General features: G+C 36.1%; 1 non-coding gene across 1 annotated transcript in view; it reads right to left on the reverse strand.

Moving 5' to 3' along the window:
* The window catches only part of LOC106128976 (uncharacterized), a 236592-nt gene extending 228045 nt beyond the window's left edge, over nt 1-8547 (reverse strand). Inside the window, exon 1 of the transcript XR_009656993.1 lies at nt 8222-8547. This is a non-coding gene — a transcript (uncharacterized LOC106128976). The remainder of the gene's footprint in view (nt 1-8221) is intronic.
* Nucleotides 8548-16209: the final 7662 nt, after the last annotated feature.

Consider the following 16209-nt stretch of genomic DNA (forward strand, 5'->3'; position numbering starts at 1 on the left):
AATATACTTATCTAAAGTAGTGATAAAAGACATCGTGAGGAAACCTGCACAATCAGGCGACTGGATTTGTAACATATAGTCACGTCTATATCCCTTGCGGGCTAGACAGAGCCAACAGTCTTGAAAAAAATGACAGGCCACGTTCAGCTTTTTGGCTCGATGATAGAATTGAGATTCAAATAGTGACAGGTTGCTAGCCCATCGCCTAAAAGAAGAATCCCAAGTTTATAAGCCTATCCCTTAGTCGCCTTTTACGATATCCATGGGAACGAGATGGAGTGGTCCTATTCTTTTTTTATATTGGTGCCGGGAACCACACAGCACAGATTTGGGCCACGATCCAATATTGATAAAGGTTCCTCTGCAAGGTTACGAAGATAGACTGGAGTTGCTTTTAAATAACTGACTTACCCAATTCATTGGTCAAAATTCAAAAATTCAAAATTTTTATTCATTATTATAGGATACTATTATATCGCTTAATAATTGTCGTATGGTTTAACAACTTGGTTGACGTCAAATAAATTACTTAAAAACTAAGTTTACTGCCGCTTCCAAGGCGTCAGTGCAGAAGAAGCGGTAACAAACTGCACTGCAGCATTTTCTTCAACAACGTCAACTTCACAATGTCCTTCAAAGGTCCTTTTTAAAGATACTGACACAAGGATTATTAGTAAAAAAAAAACAGTTCAGACTATGAGAAAATGTCGAGGAGTAAGTAATCAGAATGAGTTTGTATAAAACAAATTTGAGGTCTCAGTGGTCGCATCTAAACAAGTATTTGGAAATACTTTTGAAATCTCATTTGGCCGTCGTCATGTTTATAATTTGAAAAGTTTCAACTTATGATTGTTATGAATTCGGACTTGTAAAAGGTCGGTTCAAAGACATAAGAAACGGTCGTACAAGCAGGCTTGTGTAAGTAAATGAAACATCCTACTAATATTATAAATGCGAAAGTTTGTGAGTATATCAGTATGGATGTTTGTTACTCTTTCACACGGAAAACTACTGAACCGATTACGATGAAATTTGGTATGTAGGTAGCTGAAGACCCAGAATAACATATAGGCTACTTTTTATCCCGGAGTGCCCGCGGGATTGATAGGGTTTCCATGCGGACGAAGTCGCGGGCGACATCTAGTGTAACACAATAAAAAGATTGAATACACTGAAGTTACTGGCGAAAGCCAATCTGTAAAACATGACTAAGGTAGTAAGTAATCTGTACGTTTATCAAGAATTATTGCATAATAAAGTCATGATTGTAATTGGCAATGATCTCATCGCTACGTGCTTTACCGTCTAACTAGAGATTTTATCTGTAAGGGAAATAAATTATCGAAATAAGTAGGTCTGATAATTTATTAAGTAGATGTTTGTGTTCCTTTTTGTTGTTTTGTTCTGTGGAATATATCTTATAGCTGATGATATTAGTAAAATTATTACAGACTAGCTTTCCCCCGCGACTCCGTCCGCGCGGATGTCGGTCTTCGCGTAGATGGTTTATTTCTCCATTTTATTTTCAGTCCGGTCAATTTAGACCAAAAAATAGGAATGAAGCTACATTAATTCCCATCAAGCTGAAAATGAGTATAATTGTTTAAAACACAATCAAAAGCATTATTTCAAAATTCCCCATGATTCCGGTTTAAGGAAAAAAATTACCCAAGGTCAAAGGTAAGAAAATGGGATTTTCACGATTTTCTTCAAAACGGTAAGTTTTATAGGAAAATTACCTCAGACATAGATTGTAGATCATAAAGATGTCTATAAAAAGGAATCAATATTTTTTTTCAATAAAGCTACCGTTTCTGAGATATAACGATGCAAAAAGTTGCAAGCGTCATAATATGCATAAGCACGTCTCGTATATACTCTATGTAATATAAGTAAAAATATTGTTCTGTCGGTAATTTTAACTTGAATTCAAAATATAAAATATACATAAGTATAATGAAACCCAGTCCCTTCATTTATACTGTAGTGAAACCTTGAGACAACATCTGTCTCTCTGTTTAATCTCAGAATGCTCAACACATGAAATACCGTTAGTCTTTAATAATAGTTGTCCTTGCGGGGATACCGTTGTCGGCTATGGACACCACGGCCTCTCATGCCCTAGGAGTGCCGGCCGTTTAGGGCGCCATGCCGCCCTAAATGATATAATCCTCCTAGAACCAAACGGTCTGGCTCGGGATGATGCCAAGAGACCGGATGGTATGACTTTGGTACCCTGGAGATTGGGGCGGCCTTCGGTGTGGGATGCTACTTGTGTCGACACACTTGCGCAGTCTCATCTTCAGGTTACTAAATCTAAGGCCGTTTTGCTTCAAATGAGGCAAAAAACCTCAAAAGGCGCAAATATGTAGTTATCAGGCTCAAAGTTTACATCAGATGGCAAGTGTGATAGTGATATTGAAAGGAGAGTGAACGCGGGGAACATGGTGAATGGAGCTTTGCATGCCTTTATGAGCAGTCAGAAACTATCCAAAAAGGCTCGACTGGCTGTGCACAGGGGCGTGTTGGTCCCGACATTAATGTATGGGAGTGAAAGTTGGGTATGGCAAAAGAAGCACGAAAGCAGAATAAATGCAGTGAAAATGAGAGCGTTAAGGAGTATGTTGGGTGTGAAATTGAGTGACCGGATAAGGAACAGTGTGATAAGGGAATGTTGTGATGTGAAAGAAGATGTAGTTACAGGAATAGAAAAGGGTATGTTGAGATGGTTCGGTCATGTGGAGAGGATGAATGAAAACAGGTTGACTAAGCAGATATACATGGAGAGTGTGGAGGGAAAGGTCGGGGTGGGAAGACCTAGACGAACATATCTTGATCAAATTAAGGACGTCCTGGTAAAGGGTCAGGTCAAAAGTACCCGAAACCGCCGAGCTTGCATGAAGAGAGTTATGAATGTAGATGAAGCAAAGGAAGTATGCAGGGATCGTGGCGAGTGGAAAGAGGTAGTCTCTGCCTACCCCTCCGGGAAAGAGGCGTGATTTTATGTATGTATGTAGTTATTGGTAATATCTATACTTTTGAACCTTTTGGGGTAGAAACTCTGGGACCGGGGGGCCTATCTGCCCATCAGCTTTTCCGACAATTGTCGAAAAAGCTAATTGAGGTATATCTTGACCGGAGGGCTGGAAATTATCTGGCTCAGAGAATCAGCATTGCCATTCGAATTGGCAATGCTGCCAGCCTTCTGGGCACATTCCCGCATGTTGATGCTATGCAAGGACTGTACAATTTATAAATTAAATTTTAGTTTGTAGTCATCTTTTTTCTTTCTTTTTATAAGTAGCTTTAGTTTTAATTTGATTATTGCATTGAATTTGATAATTGTAACCTCTATTATTGTCCTAAGATGATTTTCTTCACTTAGGGTTATTCTATTTTTTTTTTTAAATAATAAATACGAAAGTTAGTCTTGAGTGCCACTGCGTAGTGAAAACACGTGTTTATTCTAACCTATTTGAGACTTTTTCAAGTTTAATAATAAAAATGTAAAAAAAAAACGCGCTAATAGTACACTACCTCAGAGGTGGCAAGGAAACGGATGCATATTATGACGCTTGTAACTTTTTGCATCGTTATATCACAGAAACGGTAGCTTTGTTGAAAAAAATTATTGATATGCAGTTTGTTACCGCTTCTTCTGCACTGACGCCGTGGAAGCGGCAGTAAACTTAGTTTTTAAGTAATTTATTTGACGTCAACCAAGTTGTTAAACCATACGACAATTATTAAGCGATATAATAGTATCCTATAACAATGAATAAAAAGTTTTGAATTTTGAATTGATACCTTTTTTATAGATAACTTTATGATCTACAATTTATGTCTGAGGTAATTTTCCGATTTGAAAAACTTACCGTTTTAAAGAAAATTGCGATACACCCATTTTTTACCTTTGACCGTGAGTAAATTTTTTTCCTTAAACCGGAATCATGGGGAATTTTGAAATAATGCTTTTGATTGTGTTTTAAATAATTATACTCATTTTCAGCTTGATGGGAATTAATGTAGCTATGTAGTATTTTTTTCATAGTAATTAGTAGCGGCCCGCTTGTGCAGCAAACGGTTCAAGCCAAAGCCGACTTTAGGCGCTACAGGTTACGGCGCTAAATCCACTGCGGGTAACGCAACGTGTGTTCGCGGTTCTACAGAACAACGTCTATGGATACACTGAAAAATTAAGATTTTTTTTTCTTCGTATTTTTTCGGGATAAAAAGTTTCCCTTTTTTACGCCCAGGATAATAAGGTATAATTATACCAAGTTTCATCAAAATCGAACCGTTAGTTTTCACGTGATGCCTGAACATACAGACAGACAGACAAAAATTTTTTTAATCACATTTTTGTGTTTGGTATCGATCCAGTAACACCCCCTGCTATTTATTTTTTCAATATTTTCAATGTACAGAATTGACCTTTCTACAGATTTATTATATGTATAGATATACATATAATCACGTCTATACCCTTGCGGGATGGACACAGCCAACAATCCTTAAAAGACTGGGAGGCCACATTCAGCTATTTGGCTTAATTAGCAACATTATTACAATCAATTTAAAACTTTCCGATATTACACAAAAAATTGAAGATGACTTTTTATGTGACAAGAGGTGTATCGAAATCTTTTGTATAAAGTTTTTTCATTATTAAAAAACTAAATACGTAATCGTCTTCCAATATTTTTCAAAAACACCTTTGACAATGACCACAATTGCAAATTACAAGTAACTACATAAAAATATAGCTTGTACAGACTGTATTATCCAAAGTATTGTTAAACCTTTGATGCATAAAAAAGAACCTCTTTAAACTCTTAAGTAAACATACCCGTACTTAAAAGTACCTGGTCGGAACAAAGCAAAAAGATTAACTTTTTGTTATCGTAACAACAGGAACAAAAGGTGTGAAAAGATAACTAACTAACCATCGCATATGGATGATATTGTAGACGATCGCGTGAACGGACATTTTGTGAAAACCGATGGATTTAGTCAAAGGGTTAATGTTAATTCTTTTTTATCTAAAATCACTTCCAGGACCAGGACACTCCATTATTATATATGTATTTGTTGCCTTTGTATTCTCCGTAACAATAATTGTAATATTACTACCTTTTGAATCCATAATAATGGAACATGCTGTTTCATTTACTTTAATTTTTGTATCTCTCTTATCAATTCTTTTTCCATGTTTTATGCATACATAATTTGATAAAATCACGTCATTTTTTAGGAAACGATAGGCAGAGACTACATTTTTCTATTTGCCACAATCTTCGCATATTTCTACGGCTTCATCCACACTCAAAACTCTCTTCATGCAAGCTGCGGTTTCGGGTACTCTTGACTTTAACTTATATATATATGTGTTTTGCTTTGTAATTGTAAGGTAAATAATCATTTAACATTATCTGTCGGAGGTGATGTATCTTTATCAGAGTGTTCGTTCTTCATGTTATTACTAGCGACCCGACCCGGCTTCGCACGAACAATTGATACATATAAACCTTCCTCAGACAACCATCTTTCCAAAATTTCAAACAGGAACAAAATCCGTCCACAACTTTCTGAGATTAGCGCATACATGCAAACAAAGAATATGGGGACTTTATTTTATAACATGTAGTGATTGTTATTAATTCCGTCATAATAAATTGCCTCTCTTGACATAATTTCTCAGAAGTATAATAACGATAAACAAGAGGACGAGCAGTCTCAGCAGTCGTTTCTCTTCATGCATGTTTTGTTTATAGTTATTACGGTCGAGCGACAAAGGTCTCATTGATAAACTCACGAAAGTCATTGAGAAATTGACTTCTTTGTCAATTGATATAAAGATTTTAATTTATAGTTTTCAGATTTTTCTTAACTTATCAACTGACTGGCACCAATACGAAACTGTTAAAAAGTGAGGTACAATTTGATGGTTGTGTTAAGTGTACGAGCAAATCGTTTTCACGAAAAAAAAAAATATATGTAAAAAAAAACATAACACCAACAAAATATTCCCTATCAATTGATTGCTTTTAATAGTTATTGTTCAATTTTTGATCTCTTCTGATCTATGATAAATCTACCTTATTCTGTTTCGAACTATTTTCAGCTAAGTTTTTTAAATTCAGTAAAGTTTATTTTATTATTGTTTCCAATTGTCTGCATTCAGTGTTTGCCACTCAAAATTAATTTTATTTTGAGTGACGTTACAGATCTTACATCAAAATTCAAAATAATTTTTTTTTGTAAATTGCGATTAATTGCTTTAATAACAATTTCCAAATCTACATAATAGGGTTTTGACCAAATGTGTGAAATAAAATAACATACATTTCAAGGCGAATTTATTCGTAACCCAGTGAGTTTTTAATTGACGTTGGATGTTCAATTCCATTTGATTTGTGGCCTCAATTATTTATTACTTGCTGTGCCCGCGTGGAATAGTTATTTTGGGCATAATTGAAGCCCTCAAGGATGAATAATTTTCCCGTATTTTTTTTTTCACATTTTCTCTTAACTCTTCGCTCCTAATAGTTGCAGCGTGATGTTATATAGCCTAAAACCTTCCTCAATAAATGGTCTATTCGACACAAAAATATTTTTTCAATTCGAACCAGTAGTTCCTGAAATTAGCGCGTTTGAACAAATAAACAAAGCTTTATAATATTAGTATTGATAAAGAAGACCAACAACTTACAAATCAAGCTCAAAAACCAGGTTGGGAATCAAACTATGTAGTTTTTTTTTTGTTACATTTGTCAAACTTTACACATCTTACCATTTATTATTACAACAAGTTACGTAATTTAGTTTCAAACATTCACAAAAGTTTAACATTATTTGGTTATACCTACTCGGTAACAGATATTACATAGTCAATATTCTACTTGTTTAACTATGAAAGATTTATGACTTTTCTAATGTGTCTAAGTCATTTTCATTTTTCTCGAGTACAATAAATACTGTATATTGGTTTAGGAATAGCGAAGCAGGATGGCATGGTTGCCCGCAACCGTTTGGATATTCGCCAAAATAATCAAGTAACGAAAGGACCAAATGCTATAACGTTATTTATTTTATATACCGAGTTTTTATTGACCATTTCCGATAAGTAATTCGCAATACGATTGACCTTCAAATGATAAGTGGGACGAAATATACCTACCTACGATGTTAAGATTGTTTGGGTTTTTCGTCTAAGTACCTAATTACAGAGACGTTGAGTAAGTTTATGTTAGCAACCATGCAATGATTACATATTTACTTGTCTAAAGCCTACAAGAATTTAACATAGCTAATGTTTAACTAGGTACAACAAACTTCTTCGAAAATAGTAAAAATAAAAAATATAAAAAATAAGAAGCAGTCTCAAGGAAAAACGAAAATCTTTCGAATATAAGTAAGTAGGTATTCAAGGTACCTATATCTACCAAGCTTCAGGATCACAACGAGCAATTGTTTCTTTAAAACTTCCTTAAGAACATACTTCTAAACATACGTAATACCATATTCAAAGTTCCAAGTAAAATTTTTTTATCAACTGATAATATACATCATAAGCCTCGTGATTCAGTTCCTTTTGTAAATATTTACGCGTTCTCGCGCCGTGCACTAGTTATTTCCGTAGCGATTGGTTCACAGCTTACACGCACACAGTACACTGTTGAAGGTGAATCAATTTACCTTGTCGGTACTTAGGCGTTCGCCTCATTCGTCTATGATGAGCAGATGAGCATTCATAGTGAATAAATACACTTGGAAATCATATTCCGTTTCATCTGTTAATAGGTAGGTACTTTTGCACAATGCAAACTCTATAGTTGTTGGATCGTAAACGCTTAAAGGTAAATTATTGTTATTTACCTTGTTGTTACCAAGATGTTCGCCCACAACTTTGATGAGCTCAGTTGATTCATTATAAAGTTAAGGTACCTACACACACTACACTCCTAAAATCATATTCAGTTAATGTTATGTCAAAACAATGCGAATGTTTGACTAAATTATTAATGCTCTCTTGTGCAGCTTCACTGGTGTTCTAATTACTGGGTATTTTGCTTTCTACAAGCTAACAATGTTCATTATAATAATCTTTATTATGACTTCACAGAATAATCGCCATAATCCCGTTATCAGCGTTAAACCAAAACGTAGGGCGTATTAAAAAGTAAATGATCACTGTATAGAAACGCACAGTATTACCAACCTTTTGAATAGAAATCCGGTGCGAAGGACTAAGTAAGACTCCAAATTCAAAAGCACATTACATCCATTGAGTTCACTTCAACGTTACACAGGACGGTACGCTCAATGATCACACATAACATCACATTTTGCACTTGTTAACGATAAACAATAAAAAACCAGAACGGGATCCAGTTAGTAAAAGTTGACGTTCCCCCAGGGACTTGGCACAGAAACCAGTAACAGATTTTTTAATTTTATGTTCGTCGAGACTACGTGCGGTCGTAATTCTCGGACGTGCGATACGTGCGTTCGCGGCGCGAGCGGCCGAGCGACTGACTGCGAGGGGCGGCAAGACCGCGACGGATTGAGCGACTAGCGGCCGAAGGGGCGCTTAGGACCGTGCGGCTCGCTGCAAAACTCGGCGACATTAATATTATTAAATATCTCGCAACGGTTTTGTGGTTTGCATTAAAAACGAAAAATTTAAGCGCATTTTTAAATTTAATTAACGGTGTTTCGTCATCGTAGTTTTCGTTTTTATCAGTATCACGTTCGCGCGCATCTATTTTATTAATCTTAACTGTTTCATTTGCATGTGTATTATTATTTTTTTCTTTTAAATCATTATTTAGTGATGCATTGTGGCTAAATCTTTTAGAGTAGGGATGGCGATCTGATGATTAATCGAAGAAATAATTAAAAATCGAAATAAAAAATTATATTAATAATGGAAGGATTAATTTTCAAGCCCAGAAAATCGATTTCTTAAATCGATTTGCAGTACTAAATTAATCCAGGTAATCGATGTAGGTATCACACTTGAAAATCGTCACTGTTTTTTTTTTTGTTTTGGATAAACCATAAAATTATTTTTTTGTATCGATACATCCGCTCACAATTAATACATACGCTCAAAAATCGATCTATCTCGGAAAGAATCGCCATCCCTACATCAGATATTCTATTTAGTTGCACTGCATTGCTACCTGCTCGGCTTCATCGTTAAGATCTACGGTCGATCTGAGATATCGGTTAAGTAAGGCATTGTGCCGGCGCACAATGAACAGATGAAATCGAACCGTTGAAATGTTTAGTCGATGCGAAGGTGAACACAGTTCTTGGAAACCTTGGAACTATGTTAATACAATAACTTAATCTAGAAAAGTGTTAAAGTGAATTTAGGTCTTCTTGAAGGTATAAATTACTGTGGGTGACATTTATATCCATTTACTTTAAAGATTTTTGTTTAAACCGATGATATACCTACACCGATGCCGACTGATACAATGATTCATTCATTCATCTATATCCCTCGCGGGGCAGACAGAGCCAGCAGCCTTGAAAGACTGATACGCCACGTTCAGCTATTTGGCTTAGTGATAGAATTGAGATTTAAATAGTAACAGGTTGCTAGCCCATCGCCTAAAAGAAGAATCCCAAGTTTATAAGCTTATCCCTTAGTCGCCTCTTACGACATTCAAGGGAAAAAGATGGAGTGGTCCTTTTTCTTTTGTATATTGGTGCCGGTAACCACACGGCACAATGATATAACAGTTATATATATGGATAAGATAACTGTTACCCGTGACTTTGTATGCGTAGATTTCATAACTGTAGCACTATTGATTGATTGTTTCATTTCACATCTTGACCCGACCGGGAATCGAATTCGGCTCTTTTGGTTCAGAAGCCAAATCGATGTCACTACCGTGTGTCATACGTTATCACAACACGACTTTATGATAATTCACGTGCATGACAAACAGTCATTGAACGGACTTAATTGAAATAAATATTCTGATAAAATGTCTGATAAAGCTTTCTTGCTCAACCACGACACAGATATTAGTTACTCTCTTATTGTTGTAATAATTTGGCCTTATACATCGTAACATTTGAAATAGATATAATATTAACTTCTGGTATTTATTTATTTGTCTTGCTCTGCGCCAATGCCTATCTCCTGTTTGGTTTCCTTCCACCCAAAGGTTGGCTGGAAGAGATTGCATTAGCGATAAGTCCGCCTTTGTACCATATCTGTCTGTTTTGTACCGTTTTGTATGTTTTACTCTATTTATAGTGCAATAAAGAGTTTTATCTATCTATCATTTTCTCTTTTATTCAAGACACAATGACAAAAACCACTTCAAAAATCATTCAGATAATCAAAATGATAATGATCACGCATAAGAACGCTTCTTAATATTTTCTCGTGCTATTAATAATAATTATTGTATTAATTTATTATTGTTATTAGCTTCTTATCCTATTAATTTATTATTGTACTAATATTTTAAAGGAGGAAGTTTGTAAGTATGTGTGAATGTGTGTTTGTTATTCTTTGACGTGAAACCTACTAAACGAATTTTCATGCTAGTTTGCGCGAATATAGCTTAGACATATAAATTACATAATGAATTAAAATTTATAAATATTTAAGGCGGCTGAAGTCGCGGGCCACAGCTAGTATTAAATATGTCTCCAAATTAACATCCATGTATGAAATTGTGCACATACATACATACATATGGTCACGTCTATGTCCCTCGCGGGGTAGACAGAGCCAACAGTCTTGAAAACACTGAATGGCTACGTTCAGCTGTTTCGCTTTTGCATATAATTTGCACAGTTTACGACTTCAACTCCGAAGTACGAGTAATATAAAGAAACTTAATATTCGTGGGCCCATACGGCACTCGTAAAAATATTTATGGCTTCGTTTTGAAGTCTGCTCTACGGATGAAGTTCGTTATGGTTGACTACGGGAAAGTTGATTATGTTGTTAGTACTGTTATCATTACATCATTTTATGATTGTACCAGCTGTGACCGCGACTTCGTCCGCGTGGAATAGTAATTTTGGGCATCATTGAAGCCCTCAAGGATTTTTTTTTTTTTAAATGTATAGATAGAATACTTTTTTTTTTCCTCTAAATACACTGATTGAGTTAGGCTCGAAGTAAGTTCGAAACTTGTGTTACGAGATACTAACTCAACGATACTATATTTTATAATAAATACTTATATAGATAAACATCCAAGACCCAGGCCAATCAGAAAAAGTTCTTTTCTCATCATGCCCTGACCGAGATTCGAATCCGGGACCTCCGGTGTCACAGACAAGCGTACTACCGCTGAGCCACAGAAGCCGTCAAAGGATGAATAATTTCCTCCGTTTCTTTTCACATTTTCCATTATTTCTTTGCTCTTAATAGTTGCAACGTGATGTTATAGATAGCCGAAAATCTTCCTCGATAAATGGTATATTCAAAACAAAAAGATTTTTTTAATTCGAACCAGTAGTTCCAGACAGACCCAACAGTCTTGACAAGACTAATAGACGACGTTCAGCTTTATGATAGACTTGAGATTCAAATAGTGAGGTTGCTAACCCATCGGCTAAAAAAGAATCCCAAGTTTGTAAGCCCATCCCTTAGTCGCCTTTTACGACATCCACGGGAAAGAGATGGAGTGGTCCGATTCTTTTTTCTACTGGGGCCGAGAACCAGACAGCACCTAATCGTAAAATTGTTTCTAAATCATCAAACAAGTGAAGAAACATTAGCTATACACCAATAAATAATGCAACAGCAATGACAGATCACAATAACGCTCGTCTACAAACATTGAAGCCCCAACACCTATAAAAGATGAACAACAAAAGGAACCGAAAGATACACAATAAATCAAGACCGCTCTGGACAATTTCGATCGAAAGACGCGGAAGTTGGCCGAGCGAATTTCAAACCGTGCTAACAGCATTGTGCACGATTCAGATGTGTGAAATTGCGAATTTCATCCGTGACACACGGTACAGATAAAATAAATAAATCTATACTAATAATATTATAAAGCTGAAGAGTTTGTTTGTTTGTTTGAACGCGCTAATCTCAGGAACTACTGGTTCGAATTGAAAAATTCTTTTTGTGTTGAATAGACCATTTATCGAGAAAGGCTTTGGGCTATATAACATTACGCTGCAACTATTAGGAGCGAAGAAATAATGGAGAATGTGAAAAAAATCTGGGAAAATTATTGAAGGCTTCAAAATGCCCAAAATAACTATTCCACGCGGACGAAGTCGTGGGCACAACTAGTAAATAATAAATATATACGGGACAAATTACACAGATTGAGTTAGCCTCGAAGTAAGTTCGTGACTTGTGTTACGAGATACTAACTCAACGATACTATATTTTATAACAAATAGGTACTTATAAAGATAAACATGCAAGACCCAGGACAATTAAGATCGCGTCTTGCTTAACAGGCAGACTGAGGTTTAACGCGATCAAATCCTATTAATATAATAAATGCGAAAGTTTGTATGTCAGTATGGATGTTTGTTACTCTTTCACGCAAAAACTACTGAACCGATTACGATGAAATTTGGTTTTATAGGTAGCTGAAGACCCAGAATAATATATAGGCTACTTTTTATCCCGGAGTTCCAGCGGGATTGATAGGGTTTCCATGCGGACGAAGTCGCGGGCGGCTTCTAGTTTTAAATAATTAAAGCATGCTATCCAAGCATCCATTTTCCTACTAATATATATATTCATACATACATATAAGCACGACTTCATCCTTGGCGGGGTAGACAGAGCCAACAATTTTGTAAAGACTGATAGGCCACGTTCAGCTATTTGGCTTAATGATAGAATTTAGATTCAAATAGTAACAGTTGCTAGCCCATCGCCTAAAAGAAGAATCTCAAATTCATAAGCCTATCCCTTAGTCGCCTTTAACAACATCCATGGGAATGTGATGGAGGGGTCCTATTCTTTTTTTGTTTAGGTGTCGGGAAACACACGGCATAGAATAAATTCGAAAGAATACAAGTATTTCTTGGGGTTGATATTTAAGGTCGGAAAATTACTTGTCTGAAGGAATTACTTAGTAAGTAATTTTTTGCCATATTACAAAGCAGTAACATTTTAAGGTAGTTCTTACCTTCAACCATGGAAATGCTTCGTGACACCTGTAAGTATCGCTTATTATGAAGCTTATTGTGAATTGTGCATACACATACATGCATATGGTCACGTCTGTATCCCTTGCGGGGTAGACAGAGCCAACAGTGCCGAAAAGACTGATAGGCTACGCTCACGTGTGGTTCCCGGCACCAGTACAAAAAAATAGGACCACTCCATCTCTTTCCCATGGATGTCGTAAAAGGCGACTAAGGGATAGGCTTACAAACTCGGGATTTTTTTTAGGCGACGGGTTAGCAACCTGTCATTATTTGAATCTCAATTCTATCATTAAGCCAAATAGCTGAAAAAAATTCTATAATTGCTAAATTAGCAAAAATTTTAGTTGAAATTAAAAAAAAAAATCATTTACATACTGTTCACTTAGAACATAAGTGATTGTTATCGTCCAAAAAAAATGGGTCTTTTATTGAAAATGCCGACAATAAAACCTGCGGCCAACATTGGCCCGCATCCACCAATGTATTACAACTATTGGACATACAGATGATAATCAGCGTTCTCTATTTAGATCATTGTATCAGATAGCGGCCCCTCATGTTTCCTTAATTTGAAATTACACATCACGCTTTATCCTGCAGTATAAGGTAGGCAGAAACTATCGTCTTTTCACTTGCCACAATCTCTTTTTTTAAAAGCCAGCAATTTCCAAACTTCAATAGTTCTACAGTCTTTCCTAGAGAGGTAGGCAGAGTTTAAATCTTTCCAATTTCCACATTTCTGCATACTTCATTAACTTATGTATAATACTATGTTCTACTCCAGTCTCTTAATTATATAAACGCAAAATTTCCAGAAGATTCGGTGGATAAAGCGTGAAGTGATAACAAACAAACTTCATTCATTCATTCATATAATCATGTCATCCTTTGCGGGATAGACAGAGCCAGCAGTCTTGAAATACTAATAGTCCAAGTTCAGCTGTTTGGCTTATTAATAGAATTGAGATTCAAAAAGTGACAGGTTGCCAGCCCATCGCCTAAAACATGAATCCCAAGTTTGTAAGCCTAACCCTTAGTGCCTTTTACGACATCCATGGGAAAGAGAAGGTGAGGTCCTATTCCTTTTTGTATTGGTAGTAGCTAGCCCATCGTCTATAAGAAGAATCCCAAGTTTATAAGCAAACAAACTTACTTTCGCATTTATAATATTAATTGATTTTTATATCATAATATATCTATCTATAAACGGCTTCCCCAAATCATAAATAATGCAAGTCTGATGTGTATCGACACATCAGTAATAATTCCGGGCTACATTCCGACTAGAGTTCGTTTCGTGAAATTTTATACTTTATTCCAATGTAATAGAAGTGATAATGCACTGTGATATTGGAGTGAAATGTCATATTTTCTGTAATCTATTTGTAACGGTGAATAATTAAATACATATATCATTAATATAACAACTGAGACTAAAAGCGTATAGTAATGATTGTCTTCATCTTCCTGGCTTTAGTCCCGGTTGCATCCTCACCACTCTGGAGAGGAGCCCGGGGTAAGTTCTTTACCATGGATCCTGGATTAGGTGAGTCAGGTTTTTACACGAAGCGACTCCCGTCTGACAGCCGCAAACTTTGCAGGGGAAACTAACCTGCATTGGATCATATGGTTACACATCCAGTTGCCTGAATATGCTGGTTTTCTCACGATGTTTTCCCTCACCGTAAGAGTATAGGTTAGTACATACATACATACATACATATGGTCACGTCTATATCCCTTGCGGTGTAGACAGAGCCAACAGTCTTGAAAAGACTGAATGGCCACGTTCAGCTATTTGGCTTAACGATAGAATTGAGATTCAACTAGTGACAGGTTGCTGGCCCATCGCCTAAAAAAGAATCCCAAGTTTGTAAGCCTATCCCTTAGTCGCCTTTTACGACATCCATGGGAAATAGATGGAGTGGTCCTATTCTTTTTTGTATTGGTGCCGGGAACCATACGGCATTATTTCGTAAATAGTTTAATGCAAAGCAGAGTTTTAAATCAGTTACTTCTTGAGTTAATCATAATAAACGTAGACATAACAGACTCGGTTCACACTAAACCGTATAATCGTGCAACAAACATCGAAATAAAAAGAAATGTACAAAACGATAAATTTTTTGAGGTCGGTCGAAAAATAAAATAGGCAATCTTACGAGCAAGTGCATTGAATAAGCATTTCATGACGCGACATTTAAAACCGCATTGCATAAAACCGACCGCAATACCAGTGTTACCAACTTATCGCTTTTAGCGCTAATTCTAGCAACTTTTTGACGTCATCAGCGGCCAAAGTTCGTAGGTTAAGGCCAATTTTCAGTGTATAGCGCTTTTTCTGTTATACAATTTCAAAACTATTTATTGATATTCAAGGATTTTTACAACATACTAGACGAGCAAAAAAATAAGGTCATTGAAGAAGTTTTTTATATTGTAAAATTACTCTTTTTTGTGCAAAACCCTCGTGTGGCGTTTTTTTACACCGATTTAGTGCCTTCTCGCCGGAGAAAGTTGGGAACACTACGCAATAAAAACCGGTACGGAGATAAAATCTCAACAAAATATGAAATTGAAAGGGTTTAATTCACCTTTTGAAAGTTCAATCAAAATAATCGTGTATGCGGACCGGACGCAAGCTTGAAAGGGACAAAGAGGTTTGGTCTTTAGTTCCACAATTGCTGAGAATAACCCATGTTCAGTTTTGACGGCCTCTGTGGCGCAGCGGTAATACGCTTGTCTGTGACACCGGAGGTCCCGGGTTCGAATCTTGCTCAGGGCATGACGAGAAACGAACTTTCTCTGATTGGCCTGGGTCTAGGATGTTTATCTATCTAAGTATTTTTTTATTAAATATAGTATCGTTGAGTTAGTATCTCGTAACACAAGTCTCGAACTTACTTCGAGGCTAACTCAACCTGTGTAATTTGTCCCGTATATAATTATTTATTTATCAGTTTAAGGTCCCGTTGACATTTTAATATACCTAAGTATGCAAACATGTCGGTCGTAGCGTCAACGAAACATTAT

The sequence above is a fragment of the Amyelois transitella genome, chromosome 2 (assembly GCF_032362555.1).
Source record: "Amyelois transitella isolate CPQ chromosome 2, ilAmyTran1.1, whole genome shotgun sequence".
Classification (NCBI taxonomy): domain Eukaryota; kingdom Metazoa; phylum Arthropoda; class Insecta; order Lepidoptera; family Pyralidae; genus Amyelois; species Amyelois transitella.